The 24,196-nt window shown below is 35.1% G+C and overlaps 1 protein-coding gene and 1 long non-coding RNA gene across 2 annotated transcripts in view; one reads left to right on the top strand and one right to left on the bottom strand.

Annotated features, from left to right (window-relative positions):
* The window catches only part of LOC136843109 (uncharacterized), a 453,879-nt gene that overhangs the window by 228,453 nt on the left and 201,230 nt on the right, over positions 1–24,196 (top strand). The window lies entirely within an intron of this gene.
* On the bottom strand, positions 18,949–23,881 carry LOC136843108 (uncharacterized). Its single transcript, XR_010854452.1, has 3 exons — positions 23,726–23,881; positions 22,666–22,755; positions 18,949–19,349 (listed from the first exon to the last, which is right to left on the bottom strand). It is a non-coding gene; the product is annotated as an uncharacterized lncRNA (long non-coding RNA).

The raw sequence follows: 24,196 nt of genomic DNA, 5'->3' as shown, positions 1-24,196 counted from the left end.
GTGTCTGTTTTAAGTTTTTATGTAAATTTGTTAGTATATCTTTTATTCTCAATTTATGACATGGGTGCGCAGATATTTGGTGCTTAAGTTTCAAAATATTTTGCCCATTTTTGCCTTTAGCTGTTGTGCTTTCCGAACTAACTAGTAAGCAGTAGCCTTCACGGATACAGTAACATAAATATATATCGTATTATTTAATAAAAAATTGCGAGTTTAAGTCATCGTCTTTATTTATCCCACGGTTACTGAGAACTGGGTCCAAATCTTTTAGCACAAAAATGTTCTTGCGGGCATTAATCATTGCCCCTGTTGCTTACACTTTTATGAGAGACATTTTTCAGTATTTTGAGGAAGAGAAATACCTCAAATAAGCCTATGTGTATGTACTATAAAATTAGATAATTTTAACAATAAACTGATAAGAATTAAATTTCTTCAGAATATAGGCAGGTTTAAGATAAATGAACGAGTGAAATGTTATTACTTTGGAAAATAATATAAACAGCCACAAGAGATATTGTAAAGTACGTCTAGTGAGTATTGCTTTCATGGAAATAAGCTAGAAGATGAACGTCCTGTTCTCATGCAAATTAGTAGCTCATACTGGCATCCTTAGCAAAATTCATTGCCTCTTGTTTTGCCACTTTCGTAATCCTTCTCTTACCATCAATCATAAGCACAAAGGTTCCGCTAATAATATTATTCATAGTGAAAGAAGAATGGGCATACTCGAAAGTCAAAGCTTCATATTCTTTTTATTTTCGTTTACATCAGCAGTCACGCAATGATTGATTTCTGAGAGTTTTCGCATTCACTTTGATAGTTCTCTGCCTAATTATAAGGCTGTAAGTCATACATACAAACATACTTACACACACACAAACACACACACCACACAAGCACACACACATACATACATTATATATATATATATAATATATATATATATATATATATATATATATATATATATATATATATATATATATATATATATATATATATATATATATATATATATATATGAGCATAGTATCTCCTGCCCGAGGAAGTTTTTTGACCTCGCACCCGGGGCGGAAGTGTTGCCTCGCTTGCATTCCTGGTGACCGTGACGTCTAAGGACGGGATATGTCAAATTTACGTATTTCATTTGTAATTTAACGTAAACGCAAGTTGATGCGAAACAGAAAAATATACCTTTAGTGTTCAGCTTTTTCAGTTTTCTGTTAAAGAAAACTATTGAGATGGCTTTGTCTTCCGTCCTAGATCTTAAAAACTACTGAGGCTAGAGGGCTGCAAATTGGTATGTTGATCATCAGCCCTCCAATCACCAACCATACCAAATTGCTGCCCTCTAGGCTATGTAGTTTTTATTTTCTTGAAGGTTAAACTTAGCCATAATCGTACGTATTGGCACCGCTATAGGTGCCAACAACACAGGCCACCACCAGGTCGTGGCTGAAAGTTTCATGGCTCGTGGCGAAGAGTTTCATGGGCCGTGGCTGAAAGTTTCATACAGCATTATACGCCGTACAGAAAACTCGATTGTGCAGAAGAAACTTCGGCGCAATTTTTACTTGTTGTGTATGAACGATAATCTCTCATTTGACATTACTGAATCCTTTAGAGCAGTCCTGTCATTTTCCAATTATTGCTTATTTTACGTTTTATCTAAAATTTTGATGCAAGTCTATACCACATCTTATTTTATTTAAGACTCAATCTGTTTCAGTGTACCAGAGTTTTATTTGAAAAAACATCTTTAAGCAATTTATTCTATTATTGGTTCTTCGAATACAACTCGAGTAACTGAAGAATATTTAGAAAGGAAGGGACGAGTCACACACCTATCATAAAAGGTCATCATTACATTCACGATTTCCTCTGCGTCAGCTCTGAAGCGTAAAGTCGTTTGCTGACCTAATAATGCTAAATGAAAGAAGTTATTTTTTTTTCAAATGTAAAGCGCTGCGCTTAATCAGAGACCACATTTCTGCATCGTTAAGACAAAGAATTGCCTTTAGAGTGTAATCTTGAAGAGAAACTTTACGAATTTGGTTAGTAACAAACGAAGGAGTTCCATCATTATACGCATTTGTTGGCTGGAAAGAATGCGTATATATAGTATTCAAGAACAGGAAATAAACCCGATATTTAGAAATTAAAATATCAAGATAAGATATACGTGAATTTGGACTATGTGTATGAGTATTATATCTAAATATATATAGTTTCTTCTGTACACCGGTACATTTACTGAAGCAGTGCTATAATACAAGAATTTTAACTTTTGTTTTATAGCAGAAAGGTAAATCATTTACATATGTTATTTACGTAAAAATAGTACAAGTATATGTGTTCTGTCTCTACTTGAAGCTAAAATAATGACTGAAATTAATAATGATGGGTATCCTTTGATGTCGGAGATCTCTAGAATTTTGCAAAGACAAGAATATATCGCGAAAAGAGTCCATGTCTTACGTCACGATCTTGTCTGAACCAGTTCCTCTTCAAATCTCCTGCAATGTGACAAGTATAGTTGCCTAGTTCTCTGCATCCTAAATAATACCCTGTTCTTTCACAGATACAAGAACAGGATTTATGATTTATATGATACTCTTCAGGATTTTGATATCAAAAGCAACAGGATGTTAACGTTTCCTTTCAGTACAAACCTGTCACAATAACAAAAGAATCGGTGAAAAATTCCGAGATCAAAATTCTGAATCGGATTCAAACCAAAGTCGAATCAAGAGTTGAATGGAACGTAATGAATTTTAAAGAAGGTAAAACCTATTTCTCTAATTATTTCATCCCGCAGGCAGACAAGTAGTTAGACGAACAATACGCAGAGCAAAAACATAATTCATTTGGAGAATCTACCTGCATAAAAGGAGCATGGTTTTCATGGTAGTTTTATACTTTATTTACACGATCTAAATTAGAGCTGGTTGTTAATATCTTGAAAGTTGATATAAAATTTAGTTTTTACCTCTTACTTTTTTCCTTGATATTAGATAGGTTACTTAAAGAAAGTTCGCTAATGTTATGCCTATGACACCTAGCAAATATTGCTGAATTCTTGTGATTATAATTTCAAGAACAATGTTTTAATAAGAATTACTACTCTAGATAATGGATGAAACATATGTTGATAAAATTACTTTATATATATATATATATATATATATATATATATATATATATATATATATATATATATATATATATATATATATATATATATATATATATATATATATATATATATATACATACATACACATATATAGTCGAAAGAAAATAGAAAATTTTGCGTATCATACAAGAGAAAGTATTTTTGTAACAAGCACGAAGATAATTATGCGTTATGATTCACTTCTTTTTAGACAATTCTCACTGACGACTCTACGTAGAGAGAGAGAGAGAGAGAGAGAGAGAGAGAGAGAGAGAGAGAGAGAGAGAGAGAGAATTAGATCGAATTATTCATGCACCAGATCAAGAACCTGTTATACATCAGAAGCAGATCATCACTATTTCAAGCAAAACTCATTTACTTAACGTAGACTTTCTTGTTATGAGTTGAGGAAAGAAATTTTGCTTGAATATTTCAAATTATTTTGTCCTCTTTAATCTCATCAAAGATTACTCAGAACCGCACTGCGAGAAATGGAGGTTGAGTCTTGAAATCTCCCGCTTACCTTACTGGAATTGGTAGTCATATTGATTTTAAGGAAACGGTAATCATTATGCTTCTGTTATTGACAAGAAATCATCCTAAACATATATACTCTTTTTACACGATGTTATTTGTTTTTGCCTTGAGGGAAATCCTATTGAGTGTTTGGTAATATATTCTATATTTGCGAAGATGTTACTTCCCCCGCCATCAGAATCAGTTCTGTAAGAGTCAAGTTACTAATGTTGCAATGAAATTCCTAACGAGATGTTGTAAATCCGAGAGCGCAAAGTCAACGGATCGTCTGTAGAATGTCTTGCAAGTTCGTCCTCACGTCGGGTCTCTCACGCAGTTCCTTTTCCTTTTCTTTTCTTAATCAAATTCCTTGCATCCTCGCTCGCGGAATCAAATCAGCTCACCTGGAATCCGCTTATCCAGGAGGATCAGACTCACTTATCCATCATCCTCATCTTTTACATTTCCGATAATCGATATCGCTTCTCGCAGGCAGGATCTCTCGTGATATATTTCTAGACGAACCCTTTAAATTCAGGTCGCCATTTGCGCAACAGTTCAAGTCCTTGGTGTCTGTCTTTCTGTCAGTGGTTGGCAACGCTCACCTTCACCTCCTTTCCTTCATGTATTCATGGCAGGAAACTTTGCATTTGAAAATAAAGGAATATCTTTGAGATTAGGAGTCCAAAAACTCAGTCACGGAAGAATTTTAGTTGCAGTCAAGTATAGCAAGTCACATGGCACCTGGCATCACGTGTGTTTATGTTTCGGCAGATAAACTTTCCACCCTTACTGAAGAAAGCATTATTAAAAGGTTGCAGCGCAATGTACGAAAAAATATCAGTATGACCATCACTTGCACTTGTGTGACAATCTTGCCTGGTAATTGTGATCTTAGTACAGTAATTTGAATAGTGCCACAGAGCTCCATTGATAGCTCCTGTAAATATTTTCTCCTTTCATATTTTAGTGACTTGTACTTTTAAGTGGGCAATATGAGTTTGCCTAAAACCCTTATTTTGATGGTATTTTGAATATAATCACTGCTAAAAACTTTCTGTTCACCGGAATATAGCCCCCTTCTTTAGCCAGTTGCCATTATCTAGGTCATAATTAGAGCCATCCTTTATCGCCGTGGTTGCATGAACGTGACAATATATATATATATATATATATATATATATATATATATATATATATATATATATATATATATATATATATATATATATATATATATATATATATATATATATATACATATATATTCATATATATATATGTATATATACAGTAAACATATATATTCATATATATGTATATATACAAACATACATACACATGATGCATATATGCAGATGTACTGCAGAATAAATGAAGCACTGAGTACAAATATTGACCGGTTGTGCTTTTAATGATCAAAATACAAGTCCTGACCGGTTTTGCCTTTAGTTTTCTAAGACATCTTCAAACGGATTCTCGAAGATGTGTTAGAAAACTATAAGCGAAACCGGTCAGGGTTCATACCCGGTGTTTCATCTGCACACACACCCACACACACACACACACACACACACACACACACACACATATATATATATATATATATATATATATATATATATATATATATATATATATATATATATCTGTGTGAATAGATAACTAATTTATCGATGATAACCGAATGCTGAAATATAAAATATGAAAAAAATTGTTTTTAAACAAGCTTTTAGTAAAATGCACTAAGAGCAAAAGATAATTTTTTGAACGCGATATCCTGCCGAGGCAAAGAAGGTGTGAACAATCCGTAGATTTAGTAACTTATTCTACCGAGTCGAAGAAGATATGAAAAACCCGATGTTTTTCATACAAATTTTGAGATACTGGGACAGGTCACTGTAGGGAAAAAATCCCTAAGAGCATCGATTATATGCTATACATGACATGAGATGACCAAGAAGCCCAGGTACTATTCGCGGATGCTTCCACTGACTATACAGATCATGAAGGATCATGGAAAGGAACGGCTGTAGGAACATATTGAAAGGCAGATACCGGGGACTTGAATTGCCGTAAAAATGGCGACCTGAATTTAAAGGGTTCGTCTAGAAATATATCACGAGAGATCCTGCCTGCGAAAAGCGACATCGATTATCCGAAATGTAAAAGATGAGGATGATGGATAAGTGAGTCTGAGCCTCCTGGATAAGCGGATTCCAAGTGAGCTGATTTGATTCCGTGAGAAGGGAGGTAAGAAATCTGATTCAGAAAAAAAAGAAGAAGAAATTAGGAGAAAGTCGCGGTGTGAGGATGAACCTGCAAGACATCCCGGAGTGGATCCGTTGACTTTGCTGCATCTCGAGGTAACAGGATATAGAGGGTCTGCAATAACTAGATGTACATCGTCATTAAAATAAAGAAACAAATCATAGGCCTATCTAACCTATTCTCTCTTTGTGCCTCTCATTTCCAGTCGAAACACAAGTGTTCAGATTAATTCCTTTTTTGTTGGTAGATAATGTGACGTTGTGTTTGAAATGTTGAAATCCTCATTCAAATACTGCACTCGAAACTGCTGGAGCTTGCGATTCTATTAGATACATGAAGCTGGCTATTATACATTTTGTACGAAGTTTATTTTGTTTCTGCTGCGCACTTTTATCCCTATTGTCACATAATTAAGAACCACCGTTGTTAGTATCGCATAGCGCATGACGTCAGAACATAGCGGATGGTCTATGTGAAATCCACTTTGCAATGCAATCTAGCCGCCCTTCCACAGCAATAAAGGTCTTTATATATCTTGGCTTGTGTATTCATTCCTGGGTAATGCCCTCCGTCTATTTTACAGCTGTTGCCCTCAACTTCTTCGTTTGTTTGATTTGCTGGTTGCGGTCTCACATTCTTGTCATGACCACGTTTAACCTCCACATTTTCTTCTTCACCTGATTAATTTCCACTTCCTTGTCCTCGTTCTTGTTAACTTGTTATTAACTTCAGTTGTGCATTTGTGCTTTATCGTTTCTTTGCCCGTTGTTGAAACGAATCTTTATCTGTATAAAATGCTAAAGTTTAATTTCTTTCAATGGAGCGTCTTCCAGTATTCATAGCGTCAACCAGACGACTCACAGCAAAGTCTTGCAAGATTCAGGAAGAGCTCGGTGCTATTCAAAAGAACTTGTAATGGTATGCCGCTATGTAAACAAAATACTAAATAAAGTGACCCTAGAGAGCTAGATGACAAGACGAGAGAGAGAGAGAGAGAGAGAGAGAGAGAGAGAGAGAGAGAGAGAGAGAGAGAGAGAAGGGGGGCAGGGGATGGTTTCAAGGGAAAAGTAAATAGACCTTAATGGGTAGAGCTAGAGGAGGGGATACGTTGGGTTAAGTCTTTGATGGCGCTGTCCAATGGCGCTGTTCATTTTACTGACACCTCTATTCACAGTGGACGACCCTTGAGAGAGAGAGAGAGAGAGAGAGAGAGAGAGAGAGAGAGAGAGAGAGAGAGAGAGAGGCGGGGGAAAAGAAGTACGGATAAGGAAGATAAAAAATTAACATTGTGTACGTTATCTCTACCATTTTCAGTACAAGTACAGGCTCAAAGTACTTGAAATACAGTGAAGTTGTTATATTGACATTTGTTTGTTTGCTCTGTTTTGGTTTACTGAAATTGCAGGGCTAAATTTTTTCATCAGACAGTAAATTGTATCTACATTCCTTCGCCTCCGGTATGATTCTTACCCGGTTTCGATCATCTTATGGTCTTCTCATTGTTAGATTGTAGAAAACATCGTTGATATTTCATTCTAACAATAAATAGTATTCTGTAAACACACCAAGTTCGAAGTCTATTTCTACTTTGCAGTGCATAAGCAACTAAGAAGCTTTATTCACCTGGAAAGCTGCTGCCAAGCGATGAAAAAAGTCCTGTTTATCCGTCTGCCGACTGCCGAGTGGTGTAAACAAGTCACTGTTACCTGGCTGCCAGTTGCCTGCCAGCTGATAGAAATATATCATACATACTGAACAATTCTCGGAAAAAAATAACAAGAAAACACAGCTACGTAACCGGCGTCTGTGTAGAGTGAAATAAGAAAAAACCTAGTTAATAAAAAGGTGTGGTAGGTTAGTCTCATTAATATAACGAACCTGTCCCGCCTCGTCATCAAATTTTATCAAGTACTGCCTTGTTCCCTCTCCTAGATAATTCCACATTTAGGGTCATGAAATTCCACTAGTTTTTCCTACTTCATAAAAATATTTTTCCTCTGCGACTTATGCTCGCAGTCGTTGCGAATCGTGGGCATTGTATAGAAATACGAAAAAAAAAAATTGGTGCCTGATTGGCAACACTCAACATTTTGGTAAATCGCTAACGTACAAACTGTAATTATTTTTCCTTTTCCCTGGATAAAAAATCCTCTTGCAAAGTTGGGGAGAACCTAGGCCATAATGGCACTTACGAGCTTGCAGTAAATGAACTGAAAAAGTTACGTAAGATTTGTGGCATAAAAAGAACGTCAACATATATCATTTTAATAGCAGAGATAATGTAAGACTCTTCATAGTGCTGAAAAACGCCAAGAATAAATAAGAATGTTAAAATCAGCAACAATTATCTTCCAGTGTAATGCCTAGAAACATCAGAAACGAAAGCTGAATAAGGAAACTGTCAAATATCTATATCTTTTGACTTAATATTGCCAGATGACCATCATAATTTTCATTTTTCATACTGATAACGACACTAGCAACAATGAGAGTTGCAACTGGCTAGAAAAAAAAAAATTCCGCTGTGTGTCGACTAAATTCACAAGAATTTAGGAGGTACTCGGTGGTATGCAAAATTGTTAGCCAAATCATAGCATTTACAAACACTCATTTCATTTATTATAGGGGAACATTCTTTAAACGTTCACGACGATAGTCGTGTAAATTGAGAGAATTGTAAGGGTATGCTTTACAAACACCTACCTTTTCTTTCATAGAATAATTTCATATCTTTCATTCATACATTAGTGTGGAATCTTCAAATGGAAGAGAAGTTTTTGTAATCGAAGTAACAGGTAAAAAGAGGAGGGAAAACTTCTCTAGTGTCAAATATTAAGACTTCACTTTACTGAAATTGCAGGGCTAAATTTTTTCATCAGACAGTAAATTGTATCTACATTCCTTCGCCTCCGGTATGATTCTTACCCGGTTTCGACTCATCTTGAACTAAAGATGATCAAAAGAGCAATCATTTCAGTTGAGCTACAAAACGTGCTTTATTGGATGAGGTATACATTTTACAAATATATATATATATATATATATATATATATATATATATATATATATATATATAATGTGTATATATATACATATATATATATATATATATGTATATATATACACACATGCATATATATATATATATATATATATATATATATATATATATATATATATATATATATATATCTAGGTCATCAAACGAAGCGAAATAGTAGTAAAAAGGGCTATTATTTAGTACGTGTGCAAAATAGTCATGAATTGTTTCTGGCTTCAAAAATAAATTACTTGCTACATTTAGCGGATGCCCAGGTCAAACGGACAAGTCAACGAAGTTTCTTCTTAAATGATGCCTAATTTTGGTGAAGAAGATTATGCCCGCCAAAGCGACGTGTTTTTTTTCTTCAGTACATCATCCTTTATAGCATTTGAATTTTCATATTACTAATTTTTTCGGGGAACAAACACTAATTTTCTTTAAACAAACAATATTTTCATATAGATTTACATGTTTCATTTTGGGATTAGGTTGCTAGCCCCATGCTTTTTTTTTTATCTTCGGTTGCAACACACCAAATTCATCTAGCCACCAGGCGCATAATTCACTGCTTAGTTCGACAGGGGCCCAGTGGAATGGACGCATTTTGCCCAAAGAATTCTGGCTCGTTCTGGAATCGACCCATACACTTTTCCTCCATTAGGCGAACTTCTTAGCCACTGGACCACGCGTGTGTGCCTTTTAGATAGAACATCTCTTTATCTATTTATCTATCATAAAAATATACAAGATGTTGCATAACACAGTAAACCAAGTGACGTCAACGAGAGTGAGCCTCCATCTTGGATAATTGATTTTCAGTGCTGTCCAATTACTTCTCCTTAACGACGCATTTCGCGGAAGAGATATTTTCGTATTCAGTGAGTCATTTTATACCCACGCAAATCAACATTTACTCTGTATTTTTCTGAATAGATATTACATTTACTTGTGTAATTTCATTTAATGACAAAAGTACGGATAACGTATCTCTGATCTTTCTTTTTCATCTTATTAATTTGTTCGTGACTCACTCAATTTACACTGAGCGCAAGTATTCAACTCTTTCTTTCTCTATATCTGCCTTTGGTAAATATAAGAGAAGGTTTTGTGTATGCTGTAGGAGTATTTACTTTACATTTTTATGGCAACGGTTATTATTCGTTGTAAAAAGCACGTGCAACTATTATGAGGTTTCATTTTGTCAAAAGTATTTTTCTTACCAAGTATAATGCGAACGTTGCATGCAAAACGCTCTCCTTTCCATGAATATTCGTGTGGTTTCTATATTTTTCACCGCTATCTGAAATACATTATTCGTGACATTATCTGTACAAATAAAATGGTAAAAGAAATTCTTTGCACTGAAGACAGTCTTGCTCACAATGAAGAGATGTAACATAAAGGAAAATTTGTTCTTTCTATTTGCGGTACAGTTAAGCTACCAGATTATTGTTAGATTAAAGACATTTACATTCCTTGTGTAACATTGTTAAATTGAGGACATTTACTTTCCTTGTGCAATATTGTTAAATTAAAGACATTGACTTTCCTTGTGTAAATGTTGTTTCAGGCAAAGGAGCTCATTGCATCACCAGCCTATATGCAGTATATACTTAAACTACCATCGCATTACATTAACCATATGTGAGGTTTCTTGGATAAATATTATTTTGGGATAAAAAACATTATAACATCAGCTTATTAAGGCGATATGAGAAAATTTGGGAAAGTTTTGCGCCAAGTCCTTTTCTTAGTTCACATTATCTAGATCCACACTGTTCTTAGCTGAACCATTTCATGCAATACTCGCAAACAACTACAAATGGTTAAAATAAAAAAAAAATGTTTACGAGTACGCACCTTTAGGCGATTCACAATGAAGGCCAAAATCAAAATGGCAACTTGTTATTTTTTCATATCTTTTCTAGAGAGGCTAGGAATGTGATCCAGAATTGCAATAGCTTATATTTTCAGAGTTAAAGAATGGCGTGCGTTGAGCACAATGAGATACGTTAAGATCAAACTTTTCATATGCATTTTACACAGCAGTGATGTTTGTCTTCATTTTTTCATGTCGGGATGAGCGCAAAATGACAGTTTTATGAATATCGACTGACACTTTTAGATTTATAAGATGAACCTGAAAACATAACACTAGAATTCTGGATAAAGTTCCTGATCAAGTTCAAAATTACGGTTATTATTATTAAGGCTAATTTGCTCATCAAGGACTTTGCAATAAGAATATACAGTTCATTGAGCTTGTGTATTTCAGGAATGAAAGTGAGACACCGAGGAAGTATCGTTCTTTCCTAGCGAAGTACTCTTTAATTTTTAGTTCTCTAGTCACAGATTTGCTTCCTTTTAAACACACTGAAAGGTAATGTTTGGGTTTGCAGTCATTAAACCCTCATTCGCTGATTTTCTTTGAGTTGTCTTGGTGTTTCTTTAGCTTTCTCACTTTCTTTTAAATGTTTTCTCGCTTATGCGAATGTGTGCTTGCATGTAGATAGACTAGGTGATAAACATTTCGAAAATTAAAGTGCATGATTGAGGAAGCCGTGAGATTATTTAATGAAAAGAATAATTTGGTTACATTGGCAGTACGAATATGAAAGGTGAATGATTAGCAGGACAATGGAAGAGAGGCTGGAAGAAGCTTAAGTTTATATGTGGCAGAGGTTTTCGGTTTTGCCCCAGACAGAAAGAGTAAGAAATGACAGAATAGAATATATTCCAAATGGGAAATTTTGACCGTAATTAGACTTCTACAAATTTTGGAATGCATGCTATGATGGGAAGGTTTAGAAAGTTTATGTTTAGCAGGAAAACACGAATATTAATTATTGGCTGAGTTGAGGGATGAACATTGTTCTCGTCTGCCCCTCTGGTCGAAATTTATGTAATTAAATTTTGATTGCAACTCTCTAATAACCACCAAGCCATCCCTCACCGATAAAGCATAAATTTTGTGATAATATTATTCTTTCTGGAAGCATAAAGCGAACTGAAAGCATGGAAATTGTTTTGTTAAATGTTTATACTGGGTTTCTTGTCGTTCGTTCACAAGCAAAGACAGTAATGTCATATGCAAGACTACGAAAATTTGAGATCAATAAAAACACGGAAAAGCACACGCTCATACGGTGCAGTGACATACACACATACACACACACACACACTCCGGAAAACGTCAGCTGTAAATTCAGTACAGAGTGGTTCTTGAGATGTAAACGGGGCTACTCAGTCAATTATCACTAACCTTTCATGAATAACATGTTAAAGACGTTTTCCTTCTAAGTAAGGGAATGTGTAATTAAAAGTTTTGGATGTCGATAAAATGATGATTGATGATACTACGGTTCATGAGAAATACTGAAAAGTGTGACATAGGGAAACAACGTTCTCTGTAACTGCAAACTTATCTACTTATATATACAGTGTGTATATATATATATATATATATATATATATATATATATATATATATATATATATATATATAATATTATACATATATATACACATGTATTTATACACACACATATACATATATATACACACATATATATATATGTATATGTTTATTGTTAACAAAAATCACAAAAATATGCATGCGATTGGTTATCAGTTGAAGCCACAAGAAAAGCTTGAAAAGAAACGACAGTGCCAAGTAATTTCGTGTAATTAACAAATGCCACGAAGATGCGTTAATTATACGAAAGGAACTTGGCACTCTGTCGTTTCTTTTCAAGTTCTCCCCTGTGTCTTTAGCTGATGTTTATTGATATAATGAAAATCGGAAAAACAGCGCGAGCACAGAAAATTATTTTCGAAAAAAAAATAAGCCATGCTTACCAAATCAGCCTGATTGACAAGAGTCTTCCCTGTAGAAAATATGGAAAATTCCAAAAGAGTGCTATAGGAATGATCTATTGGTGAGATCTGATTGACTGGAAATACGGAATGATTGCAACTTCGCAAGTATATCCTGGGCGTGCTTCGGAGATTCCTCACACAAACCTCTGTAGTTCCATTAGCCGTTTTCTGGCCACTTCTGTCACCCCTGAACGCTCGCAAATGGTTCAGGAAAGCTGGATTTGCTTTTGTCTATTGAGGGACTTATGCTACTGGATTAATAATAGACGAAATTTCAGCTGTTACCAACGTCAGTTTCAATCATGAGCTGACTGATAAGTCAAGTGACTTCAAAAAAAAAAAAAAAAAGAAAATAGACACGTGAGCCAGTCGTTTTAGATGATATTGCCTCGGAATTCACATCTAAAGCAGTCTTAGTTATCCTTCATGTTCTCTGACTGAAATATGAGTATTTTCTGAAGAGTTATCTGGTGCGATTCCATGAACATAAAAATGGGTAAAATGAAACAACCACTAGTTTGGAGATATTATCAACTCAAGAAATCCAGTACATATTTTCACGTGCTATTTTCCATTTAATTTCTTGGTATAACGTTTGTCATATTTCTCCAGTTTCTGGTTTCTTTGTCATCTGTTACCGGAAGTGCGCACCAGAGGCTGTCGTCTGTAAGTTTTTACTACAAGGTTTTGATGTGCTACTAATCCAGGTGAGATAACGAAGAGAAGATAGCTAATCTTATCTTTTAGATGATCATGGCCTCTTATGTATTTTCTATTAACATTTTAGTTTTTCTGGTTGATTTCACTTGGAATGGAGAAGGTATTTGATGATTAAGTGAAAGAGAACGTGATCAAAGGCGTCCATTTCCTTTGATTGAGCTTATGTGGAAATTCCCGAGAAGGAACTCACTAGGCAGTCTCTCTCTCTCTCTCTCTCTCTCTCTCTCTCTCTCTCTCTCTCTCTCTCTCTCTCTCTCTCTCTTCGCGCGCGCATATGCAATATGCTAATATGCTTTAGGGTGTTAAAAATTACGTTGAAACATTTTCTTTTACTTTTGTATTTCATAAATAGATTCTTACTTTGTAGGAAACGAAGTAAGTGTTAATTTTTACCATTTATTTTTTCCAAACAACTCGTATAAAACATCATGTTTTTCCAAGATAGGTGAAACTAAATTTAGAGAAATCATTCGAAAAAAGGCGATTCACTTTAGTGCCTCTAGTTAGATAGCGACAGCGCTGAAATTCGGTGCCACCTCGTTCGTGATTTGGCATCTATAATCTTTTCATTTTTCTGTTATTCTATTTACGGATAGCTATCTTCATCATTCCATTTTTTAAGTAAAAAAGTATACCTTAGTTTAACCAAACCACTGAGCTGATTAACAGCTCTCCTAGGGCTGGCCCGAAGGATTAGACTTATTTTACGTGGCTAAGAACCAATTGGTTACCTAGCAGCGGGACCTACAGCTTATTGTGGAATCCGAACCACATTATAGCGAGAAATGAATTTCTATCACCAGAAATAAATTCCTCTAATTCTTCATTGGCCGTCCGGAGGCTCGAACTCAGGCCTAGCAGTGCTAGCCGAGAACTCTATCGACTCATCCAACGAGGAACTATTTTTTGTTATGAAAAGGTCATGAATTGCAAATGAAGACCATTTAAGACAACTGGAGTGACAAAGATGAAATATAGTTCAAAGGATATTATATGAGAGGAAATGAAGGCTAATATTTTGAAAAGAAAGGGTCATGCAAAGTACATGAGACGAAACTGATGAATAACAAAAGTTTAAAAATTAGTTGCATTAGGACACAGAAATAATTTCAGATTAAGAAAACATTAGAATGAAATAAATAAGTGAACAAATCTCCAACCACAGGACGTTAAGTGACGAGGTTTCTGGCTGATTTGCTAAGCTGTTTCCAATTGTGGAAGATTTTTTTTATAAAATCAATATAAAATGAATAGAGAAACGACTGTTGTCACATAGTACTAAATGTATTTTTATAACTTATTTTAAAATTATAAATATGTATTTAATATGTATATATATATATAATATATATTTATATATATATATTTATATATATATATATATAATATATATATATATATATATTTATATTTATATATATATATATATATATATATATATATATATATATATATATATATATATATATAGAAATCATCAACACACAATCACGTGTGGAACAGAAATAAATTTCTGACTCACGTTGGGATCGAACCCAGGTCTCTCAGGTGGAAAGCAAGGGCGTTATCCACTAGGCCATACAAGTCTAAAAGAAGTTGGAACCTGAGAGCAACTGCACCAAAAGGAATTACCTGGGCAAGCTAACTGCTTGCATACCAGCGAGTTTTCCCCAACTTCCCGACTCAGCAATGACCCAATAGACAACATTTCATTCGAACTATCCCTTCTGGGTGAATAAGATAGAAATCATCAACACACAATCACGTGTGGAACAGAAATAAATTTCTGACTCACGTCGGGATCGAACCCAGGTCTCTCAGGTGGAAAGCAAGGGCGTTATCCACTAGGCCATACAAGTTGGGGAAAACTCGCTGGTATGCAAGCAGTTAGCTTGCCCACAGGTAATTCCAGTTGCTCTCAGGTTGCAGTTGCTCTCAGGTTCCAATCCAATTCACTCTACCTCGAAATAATATATTTTTTCATATATGTTACCGAGGAATTTTAAGTTGATAATAAGTCCTTTGGGAGAACCAGCGACGGACTTGGTCGATTTCGGCCAGTGGATAACGCCGGTAACATATGAAAATATTGCTTTCCACCTGAGAGACCTGGATTCTGATCCGGTGAGGTGAGTCAGAAATTTATATATATATATATATATATATATATATATATATATATATATATATATATATATATATATATATATATATATATATATATATATATATATCAATATACGTCATTTAGGTTTTCCTGAAGCTATACAGGCTACTTTAGCTTTTCGGTACAGTTACAATAAGAAGCTCTTGCTTACCTAGTCGTTCAAAGAGGTATAAGCCTAAGTGACATTCTCCTTTTGTTCGATTTTTTTGTAAACTGCTATTCGACGTAAGTTAGCCAGCAAAAGGGTCCATTTTTACTTGAAAAATTTGTAAAGCTACTTCATAGGTAAATGTGGCTGAAGAGATCTAGTCCTGCTGATTAACGCACAGTTTCTGAAACTCATATTATCTAAGATTTTTGAACGTCAGTTGGCTATAAGTATGAATGTCCCAAGTATTCAGTTTGGCTTCTTCAGTGACCTGGGTTCGTGTGGTACTTTGGCTTCCAACTACGGCTACAGCTTCGCATTTAATAATAATAATAATAATAATAATAATAATAATAATAATAATAATAATAATAATCTAGAAGAAACCGTATTTGAAAAGCAATGCGAATATTATCGATTACAGTATGAGCTAAAATGAATACACAATGACTTGTTCAGTAGTTATGAGTATAAAAGTGGTACTGACAGCTGTATTACAGTAGATGATGACCATATTATTATTATACCGCAAGGATAATCCATGAAATTCTAATAATCAAACCATTCGCCAAAGCCTCTGGTGCGGTGAGCAATATCATGGTATAAATTGTGTGTGTGTGTCTGCGTACACGTGTTCTAAGGTTCTACAGCTAAGTACTGCACAATTTGAGCTTCGATGAAAATGTCTCTCTCCCTTCAGATAATCGATGAACTTCCATACGTTGGCGTGGCGGGCAAGATACTTGCCATCCTCTGCCCGCTTTATTTGTGTCTGGCGAATGACGCAGAACTTCGCAATGTTAGTTGCATTCATCGATTGGATACAGCGATGGCCTTCAGGCGTCCTTTATGCCAGGCTTCCTGGTTCAAGCGTCTTCACAATAGTTAATGGTATCTTGAGGTTCGCTTCAGAATGGGGATGTGTTACTATTGCGTGCAGTTTCGACGTACTTGTTACCTTTCCTGTGAGTGTAAACACTGCTTTTAAAGCAAAGTTCGTATTTTTTTATACGCTTTGTAATTTACTTCTGTGAACTGCACGAAAAAGTCTTCGGGAAAAGTGAAAAGAGCACCCACTGTCTTTTATTTCGAAATTCGTTCCTGCGTGTATTCAACATAGTTGTTTCAAAGTGTTATGATATCGGTAAAGATACAGGATCCAAATTCTTACTTCGTTAAGCAAGTCACCTGTATAGTCTCCGATTTGGCCTTGTTAAGGACCGCAATCGTTACACCAAGAATGCACTTAGGCGCTTAGATAAATACAGATCGTACGCACTTCTAATATATAACTGCTTCTCAAGAAGTTATTGATATATCTAGGAGACACTCAATAGCTGAAGTCACAGATACGTACGTCAATTGTGTGTAGCTCGTAGGAATTATCTGCCTTTGGTGATGCGTCTAAAGATGCGAAAGACAATACGATTCTCATAAATTGCAACTCAGTTTACCGATGTGTCATTATAAAGAAAAAGCTTCATCTGAATGAAATGTGGCTTACAGAAGTGAATAAAGAATATTTCGGTGAAATACTGTTTTGTTAGAGGTTAGTTAAGCATACCTTAGTTTCACCAGACCACTGAGCTGATCTACAGAAAAAAATATACAAAAAGTTTAGGTAACAATTTGTTCTACTGATGTTTACCACAAAACTTCTTGGCCATAAAATTGTGACTTTTCTGTGACTTTATTACCGTCCACCATAACCTAATGTGACTTTTCGGGCGCAACTCATTTGGGCATTATTCAGTATATCATTTGGGCGACTATTCATTGTATAGTTTGGGCGACAAAATATCAAAATCCTGTAAATTGGCACCTATCATTTGGGCAAATCAATAAGGAAAAAGAGGCAGAAGTATTTAAGGACATGTTTTCACGTGGTGCTAACTCTCTAATCGGTAGGCGGGTAACTCAGTAGTTAGCTGGTTAGTATGATAATTGGCAGTAGTTATAAGCTCTAGTTATTCCTTACTCGGCTTTGGAAGGAAATATCTCAAACCAAGGAAAAAGTACTGATATTTTCTGGCTTTTCTTTTTGTATAGATATAATATTGGAGATTTTGTGGCGGTGCATAAACAAAAACCAGATTTAAAGCCAGAATTAGGGGACTAACCTTAGCTATCCGAAGTCCGCTGATCGTAGCCTGGATAAAAGGAAGACAGATTTTCTAATGTTTTTGTCCTGGCGCTCTCAATTTTAAAGCGAACCCAATTTACTCGCAATTCTGAAACTAAATATTACCAAGAGATTGGCAAAACTAAGGACCAGAAAAGCACGACGCCATCCTCACGAAATCCTTTGAGCAATTTTAACATTCAAAAACTTTTGAGCCTGAGACAAGGCATTATGCAAAAACCTTTTATTTCTATCCCTCGCTTATTCGATACATCCAAGTCCAAAGCCTGTGTTGTAGTAACCAACAGTCACAGTAAATTACATTTATAGGCATAAGCAATAACCACTCCCGGGACAAATTACACTATCACTACTGAAAATTTGCTGCCTGCTTAGCTTTTTTTACAAACTAATTATAACCCTAACATCGCAATTTGGACTCTTCGACTCCTTAGATCCTTAACATTTTCTTGGCGTTATCTCATGTCAAAGTGAATTTTCACTTCCAAATATCGCTGAACTCACCTTTACAAGTGTTCTCAGCCGAATGCGATCTCCAGTTCATAAGGAATGATCTTGGTTCATAAGGAATGATCTTAATTATTCCTGTCATTAGAGGGGTCAAAATACAATATCACTTAATGAATAGAAGTTTAAATCTGCATAGACTAGACTATTGCAAGTAAACACCAAAATCTGAGGTTAATATACTAGAATCTCAGAATTAAAAACTATTTCAGTTACTTCATTTCTCATATCAATTTCCCCATCTTACTTCTGTTAACCAACCAATCAGTAACTACCATTCCCCATTCCCTTTATTTCATGGGATATTTTGTCTTTCAAGGAGCATTGCAAAGTCAACACCATCACAGGACATTTTGGGGTTAAAGAAATGGATAAAGGTTCTCAGACATATATTAAACTGGTCTTCATACATTTAAATATTACATATCCTGAATAGTCAGATTATAAACCGAACAGTAGAGCACAGCATTCAAGTTCTAGTTGTCTGGGTAACCGAACTTAGAGCACTTCTAATCCTATCCTCACAGGATAAGCACAGCGTCTCGCAGGATATGCAAAGCGTCTACAAGCCGAGTTATAGTTGTCAGGGTACCCGAATTTCGTGCCCTTCGAACTGTCACAGGCCATGCATAACGTCGACAAGTAGAGTTCTTGTTGTCTGGGTAAACGAATTCAGAGCGCTTCGAATCCTCACAGGATATTCAGTCTTAACGAAAATCGTTGCTTTCCATTAGTATTAGTGTCGATGTTATGGTCTGCTGCAGCTACACCAAGAGCCTGTGCATAAGAAAAGTAGTTTGTTTGATTTTAGAATATACTAAAAGTTTCCATGACATAACCTACCCTCGTAAAAGTGAAAATAGCCTGTTCAGTTAGTCCCCGCAGCCATTCTAAGGTGGTTATTATAATTAATACTATATCATGAGTAAACTTTCCCATTAACAATCCCATGTATTAGTATTGTTCAAACTGCTGTCAACTTTCACATTAACAATCCCATATATTACTACCATTGTTCCTTCAAACGCCCAAAAAGACAACAGGATAGAGAGTGCCATCCTTTTAGATATATAGTATTTAATAGGGCACCAATTTTACACAAACACTCATCTAATTTGAGTGCTACATAACTATGAAAGGTGCTACGCAACGCAAGCACTACTATCTGGCAACTTTCGTCCTTTAGTATCCAGTCTAAAGGTAATTTAAACTGCACAACGCAACGGGGCGAAAAATTAGCTTGGCGAATTCAGAATAAGAAAGGGGTTCCCGAAGCAAGCTTAGGCGCTGGAGGAAAGGTGGATGAAGGTAGGGGTCGATGAAAATATGAGATGCAATCTCAACTGTACTTCCTAACATGAAAGCTTTGTTTGAAGAGAAAGAGGGGAGAGGGTGGGGGTGTTGAGTGCACTGACGGAACGTTAACAAGACCGCAAAAATTTGAATTACAATTTCCACTATTATCCAGCCTATTAGAGTACCAGACAAGTCCACGAAATCGTGTCAAAAAAATTCTAACATCCCAAGACCTAGGCCTCTTAGAAAATCGTTAAGATCCACTTATTACCTGTCTAGTTCCTATTTACTAGTGGGAATGAAATTCTTACTAGTGGGAAAAATTCTTACTAGTGGAAAAGAAATTCAAATTTATAAAAGTATGCCATAGTTAAGCTACCCTATTCTCAGCTCCACTATATATTCAGACTTACATCTCATGACCAAACAAAGAGCTCAAGTACTGCAATAACCTCTGCTATTAATAACTTGCACTGTCAAATGTCTCCCTAGTTCTGACTAGCGCGTTTTTTTACCCCAGTCTATTCCCAGCATCCTTAATAGACTTTAGCATTTATTACCTTTATCCTAACCCCTCCATCTATACGAAATTTGCACGTTCTTCACCCTATTCTATCCTATCCTACATTTCAAGTTCCATGTCTAACTTCCCGTTAAAGTCATAGCTACACAAACAACCTTGCAGTTCTAACCTAAGTAACTTCCCATTAAGTCCTAGCTACACAAACTATCAACCTCGCAGTTCTAACCTAAGAAGGTGGTTGGTTTGAAATTCCTATTGTGCATGGTGACTAAGTCACCATGCATGTTTTTGAACTTCCTGTTGTGCATGGTGACCAAGTCACCATGCACAACGTGAAAGTCCACCTTTGCCTGGCAGGTGGCACCGCCACCCCGGCAAAGGTGGACTTCGGAAGTGGGGAAAGAATAACTAAATGCAAAACTTTAAATAAATTCCAATGGAAATTTAAGACGCAAACTTACTTCAAAATGGAAATTTAAGACGCAAACTTACTTCAAAATGGAAATTTAAGACGCAAACTTACTTCAAAATGGAAATTTAAGACGCAAACTTACTTCAAATGGAAATTTAAGACTTGCTTCAGAAACTTACTTCAAAATGGAAATTTAAGACGCAAACTTACTTCAAAATGGAAATTTAAGACGCAAACTTACTTCAAAATGGAAATTTAAGACGCAAACTTACTTCAAAATGGAAATTTAAGACGCAAACTTACTTCAAATGGAAATTTAAGACATAAAACTTATTTTCAAACTTGATGGAAATTTAAGACGCAAACTTACTTCAGATGGAAATTTAAGACGCAAACTTACTTCAGATGGAAATTTAAGACGCAAACTTACTTCAGATGGAAATTTAAGACGCAAACTTACTTCAGATGGAAATTTAAGACGCAAACTTACTTCAGATGGAAATTTAAGACGCAAACTTACTTCAGATGGAAATTTAAAATGGAAATTTAAGACGCAAACTTACTTCAAATGGAAATTTAAGACGCAAACTTACTTCAATGGAAACTTTTCAGAAAATTTAAGACGCTAAACTTGGAAATTTAAGACGCAAACTTGCTTCAGATGGAAATTTAAGACGCAAACTTGCTTCAGATGGAAATTTAAGACGCAAACTTGCTTCAGATGGAAATTTAAACTTACTTGCTTCAGATGGAAATTTAAGACGCAAACTTGCTTCAGATGGAAATTTAAGACGCAAACTTGCTTCAGATGGAAATTTAAGACGCAAACTTGCTTCAGATGGAAATTTAAGACGCAAACTTGCTTCAGATGGAAATTTAAGATTTAAGACATAAACTTACTTCAAATGGAAATTTAAGACGCAAAACTTACTTCAAATGGAAATTTAAGACGCAAACTTACTTCAAATGGAAATTTAAGACGCAAACTTACTTCAAATGGAAATTTAAGACGCAAACTTACTTCAAATGGAAATTTAAGACGCAAACTTACTTCAAATGGAAATTTAAGACGCAAACTTACTTCAAATTGAAATTTAGACTCAAATCTTAATTTAAATTGAAATTTAAACAAAACCATTTAGACTGCAGATGAAATAACTACAAGAGCTTTAAAAATTGTCAGTGTTCAAAAACTTCAAAATTCCAAAAACTTCAAAATTCCAAAATAGAGAACACTTTTACAATTCTAAGCAAAACTAGCTGAAATTACAAGATCAAACCACAAGGCAAAAGTTTAAATATAAAGTTTAAATCCAGTAACTTAAAAATACTAGATTAACTCTACAAACTATCAAAAATTACCTTCGACACATTAAACTAAACTTCCACACACACAAACTTCCACACACACAAACTTCCACACACACAAACTTCCACACACACAAACTTCCACACACACAAACTTCCACACACACAAACTTCCACACACACAAACTTCCACACACACAAACTTCCACACACACAAACTTCCACACACACAAACATTTGATACATATAACTACACATTCAAAAACAAAAATTTAATACTTTAAAACAAAGTTCTGAAGTTGAAACAAAACATACAATTTCTTGAAAATGTTCAAAGTCGGAAAAGTTAAATTTTAACCTTTGCAATTTTAAAGAAAAAAAAATCAAAATTCTCAAAACTAAGGTTTTGAATCTGGAAAAAATACACCAAATGCATTAAAACTAAGCCTAAACTTAAAATGAAAACTTACGAGTTTTGAGTCTGAAAAAAAAACTAAGCTAAAAAATGTTTGGGGGGCTGCTCAAGTCAACTAAAAAAAAAAAAAAATACTTACCCATTAATCCTGTTCAGTTAAAAGGTATCGGTACATCTAAGACAATTCAATAACTCATTGTGGCACGCTTTTTTAACGACGCACCCTGACCTGAAAAAATATATATTTAAGCCCAAAATGTTCTAGCAAGTGGAAAGAACCAAAGGCTGACTATTGGTTACAATCAGCTGGGCCATCTGATAATTTTTAAAATACTAAGACAAGGAGCAGCAAGCAAGGCTTTATAAATACTGATAAGTGTTATTACTAGTTTATTGCCACTTAAGCCTACAATAATTAAGTTTAAATTTTAATATACCCCATATTAGGAAGGCTATGGTAGTCGAGTTAGGCCTCTCTAATCCTCAAGAAACTTTAAACCCTATTGCATCGTAAGACTTGCTCTATTGCAGTATAAAGTTAAAATGAAAATATCCGTAACACTGCTCAAGATTGCAAGTATAAAACCAAACTGCATAGAATTACCAAGCAAAGCAATCTAGTTCAGTTTAGTAATAGGCTTCGAAACTTGTCTGAAAAACCATGTTTAAAGGAAATCTACAACAGTACCTAACAAACATTTTGAACAGTTATTGTAGGAATTTACAACAAAAATCGAAAATACCAGCATTTGAATATACAAAACCCACAAAAGGAAAACTCATACGACACCTGTGTCATAGCTAAGTACTACAAGCTAAATATTTGAGAATATAACACGCAAAACTGGCAACGGCGTCCACTCGCCAATCCAACAAACCTTGAAGCAGGCCTTCACGCCTAAAATCTTGCAAAGTCTATTCACAATACGACATATATCTGAGAAACTGCTCAAGCTTCTCTAGACCTCAAATGAATATTGTAAACAGAAGAAATGCAAGTGAAACAAATAGGTGATCTGAACCTATAAATTAAGGCAGGCTAGACAGCATTTGCACACTGCGCACCAAGACTATACAACAAAATGCCGCCTGAAGCGAAGATACAAGAAAGCAAATTTGAAAAAAAAACCATTCTCCTAGTCTGCAGGAGCTACGATACTATCGAGAAAACACAGACAAAAATATAAGAAACACCGTACCTTGAAAACGTACAACTGCCCGTCAGACAGGGAATCATCCCTGCAGAAGACTGCATAAAACCACACAAAGCGAAACCAACGATCCTCCAATACAGCACGACCGAGATCCCAAGCGCAAATGAACGAGAGAAGTCGAGTTAGTATCAACAAAACCTGTCTTACCAAGCTGGAGACTCAACAACACTGAAACAAGCTGTTCTTGAGGATAACAGCTAACGACCGCTGCAACTGCCTGTTTGTGGGATGCCGCTTTATCGCCCTCTCGCCACCGAAGAAGTTTAAGGCGATGATCAGAAAATCGAAAGAAATTATTATTATTATTATTTTTATTATTATTATTATTATTATTATTATTATTATTATTATTATTATTATTATTGAGAGTTGCCGGGCACTCTTCCTTTTTAGCGAACTACACCAATTATGTATTAGTCAAATCAATCTGAAGAAAACTATTATTATTATTATTAT

Source organism: Macrobrachium rosenbergii, chromosome 11 (assembly GCF_040412425.1).
Source record: "Macrobrachium rosenbergii isolate ZJJX-2024 chromosome 11, ASM4041242v1, whole genome shotgun sequence".
Classification (NCBI taxonomy): Eukaryota; Metazoa; Arthropoda; class Malacostraca; order Decapoda; family Palaemonidae; genus Macrobrachium; species Macrobrachium rosenbergii.
Note: the sequence above shows the minus strand (reverse complement) of the source record. Positions and strands in the feature narration are given on the sequence as shown.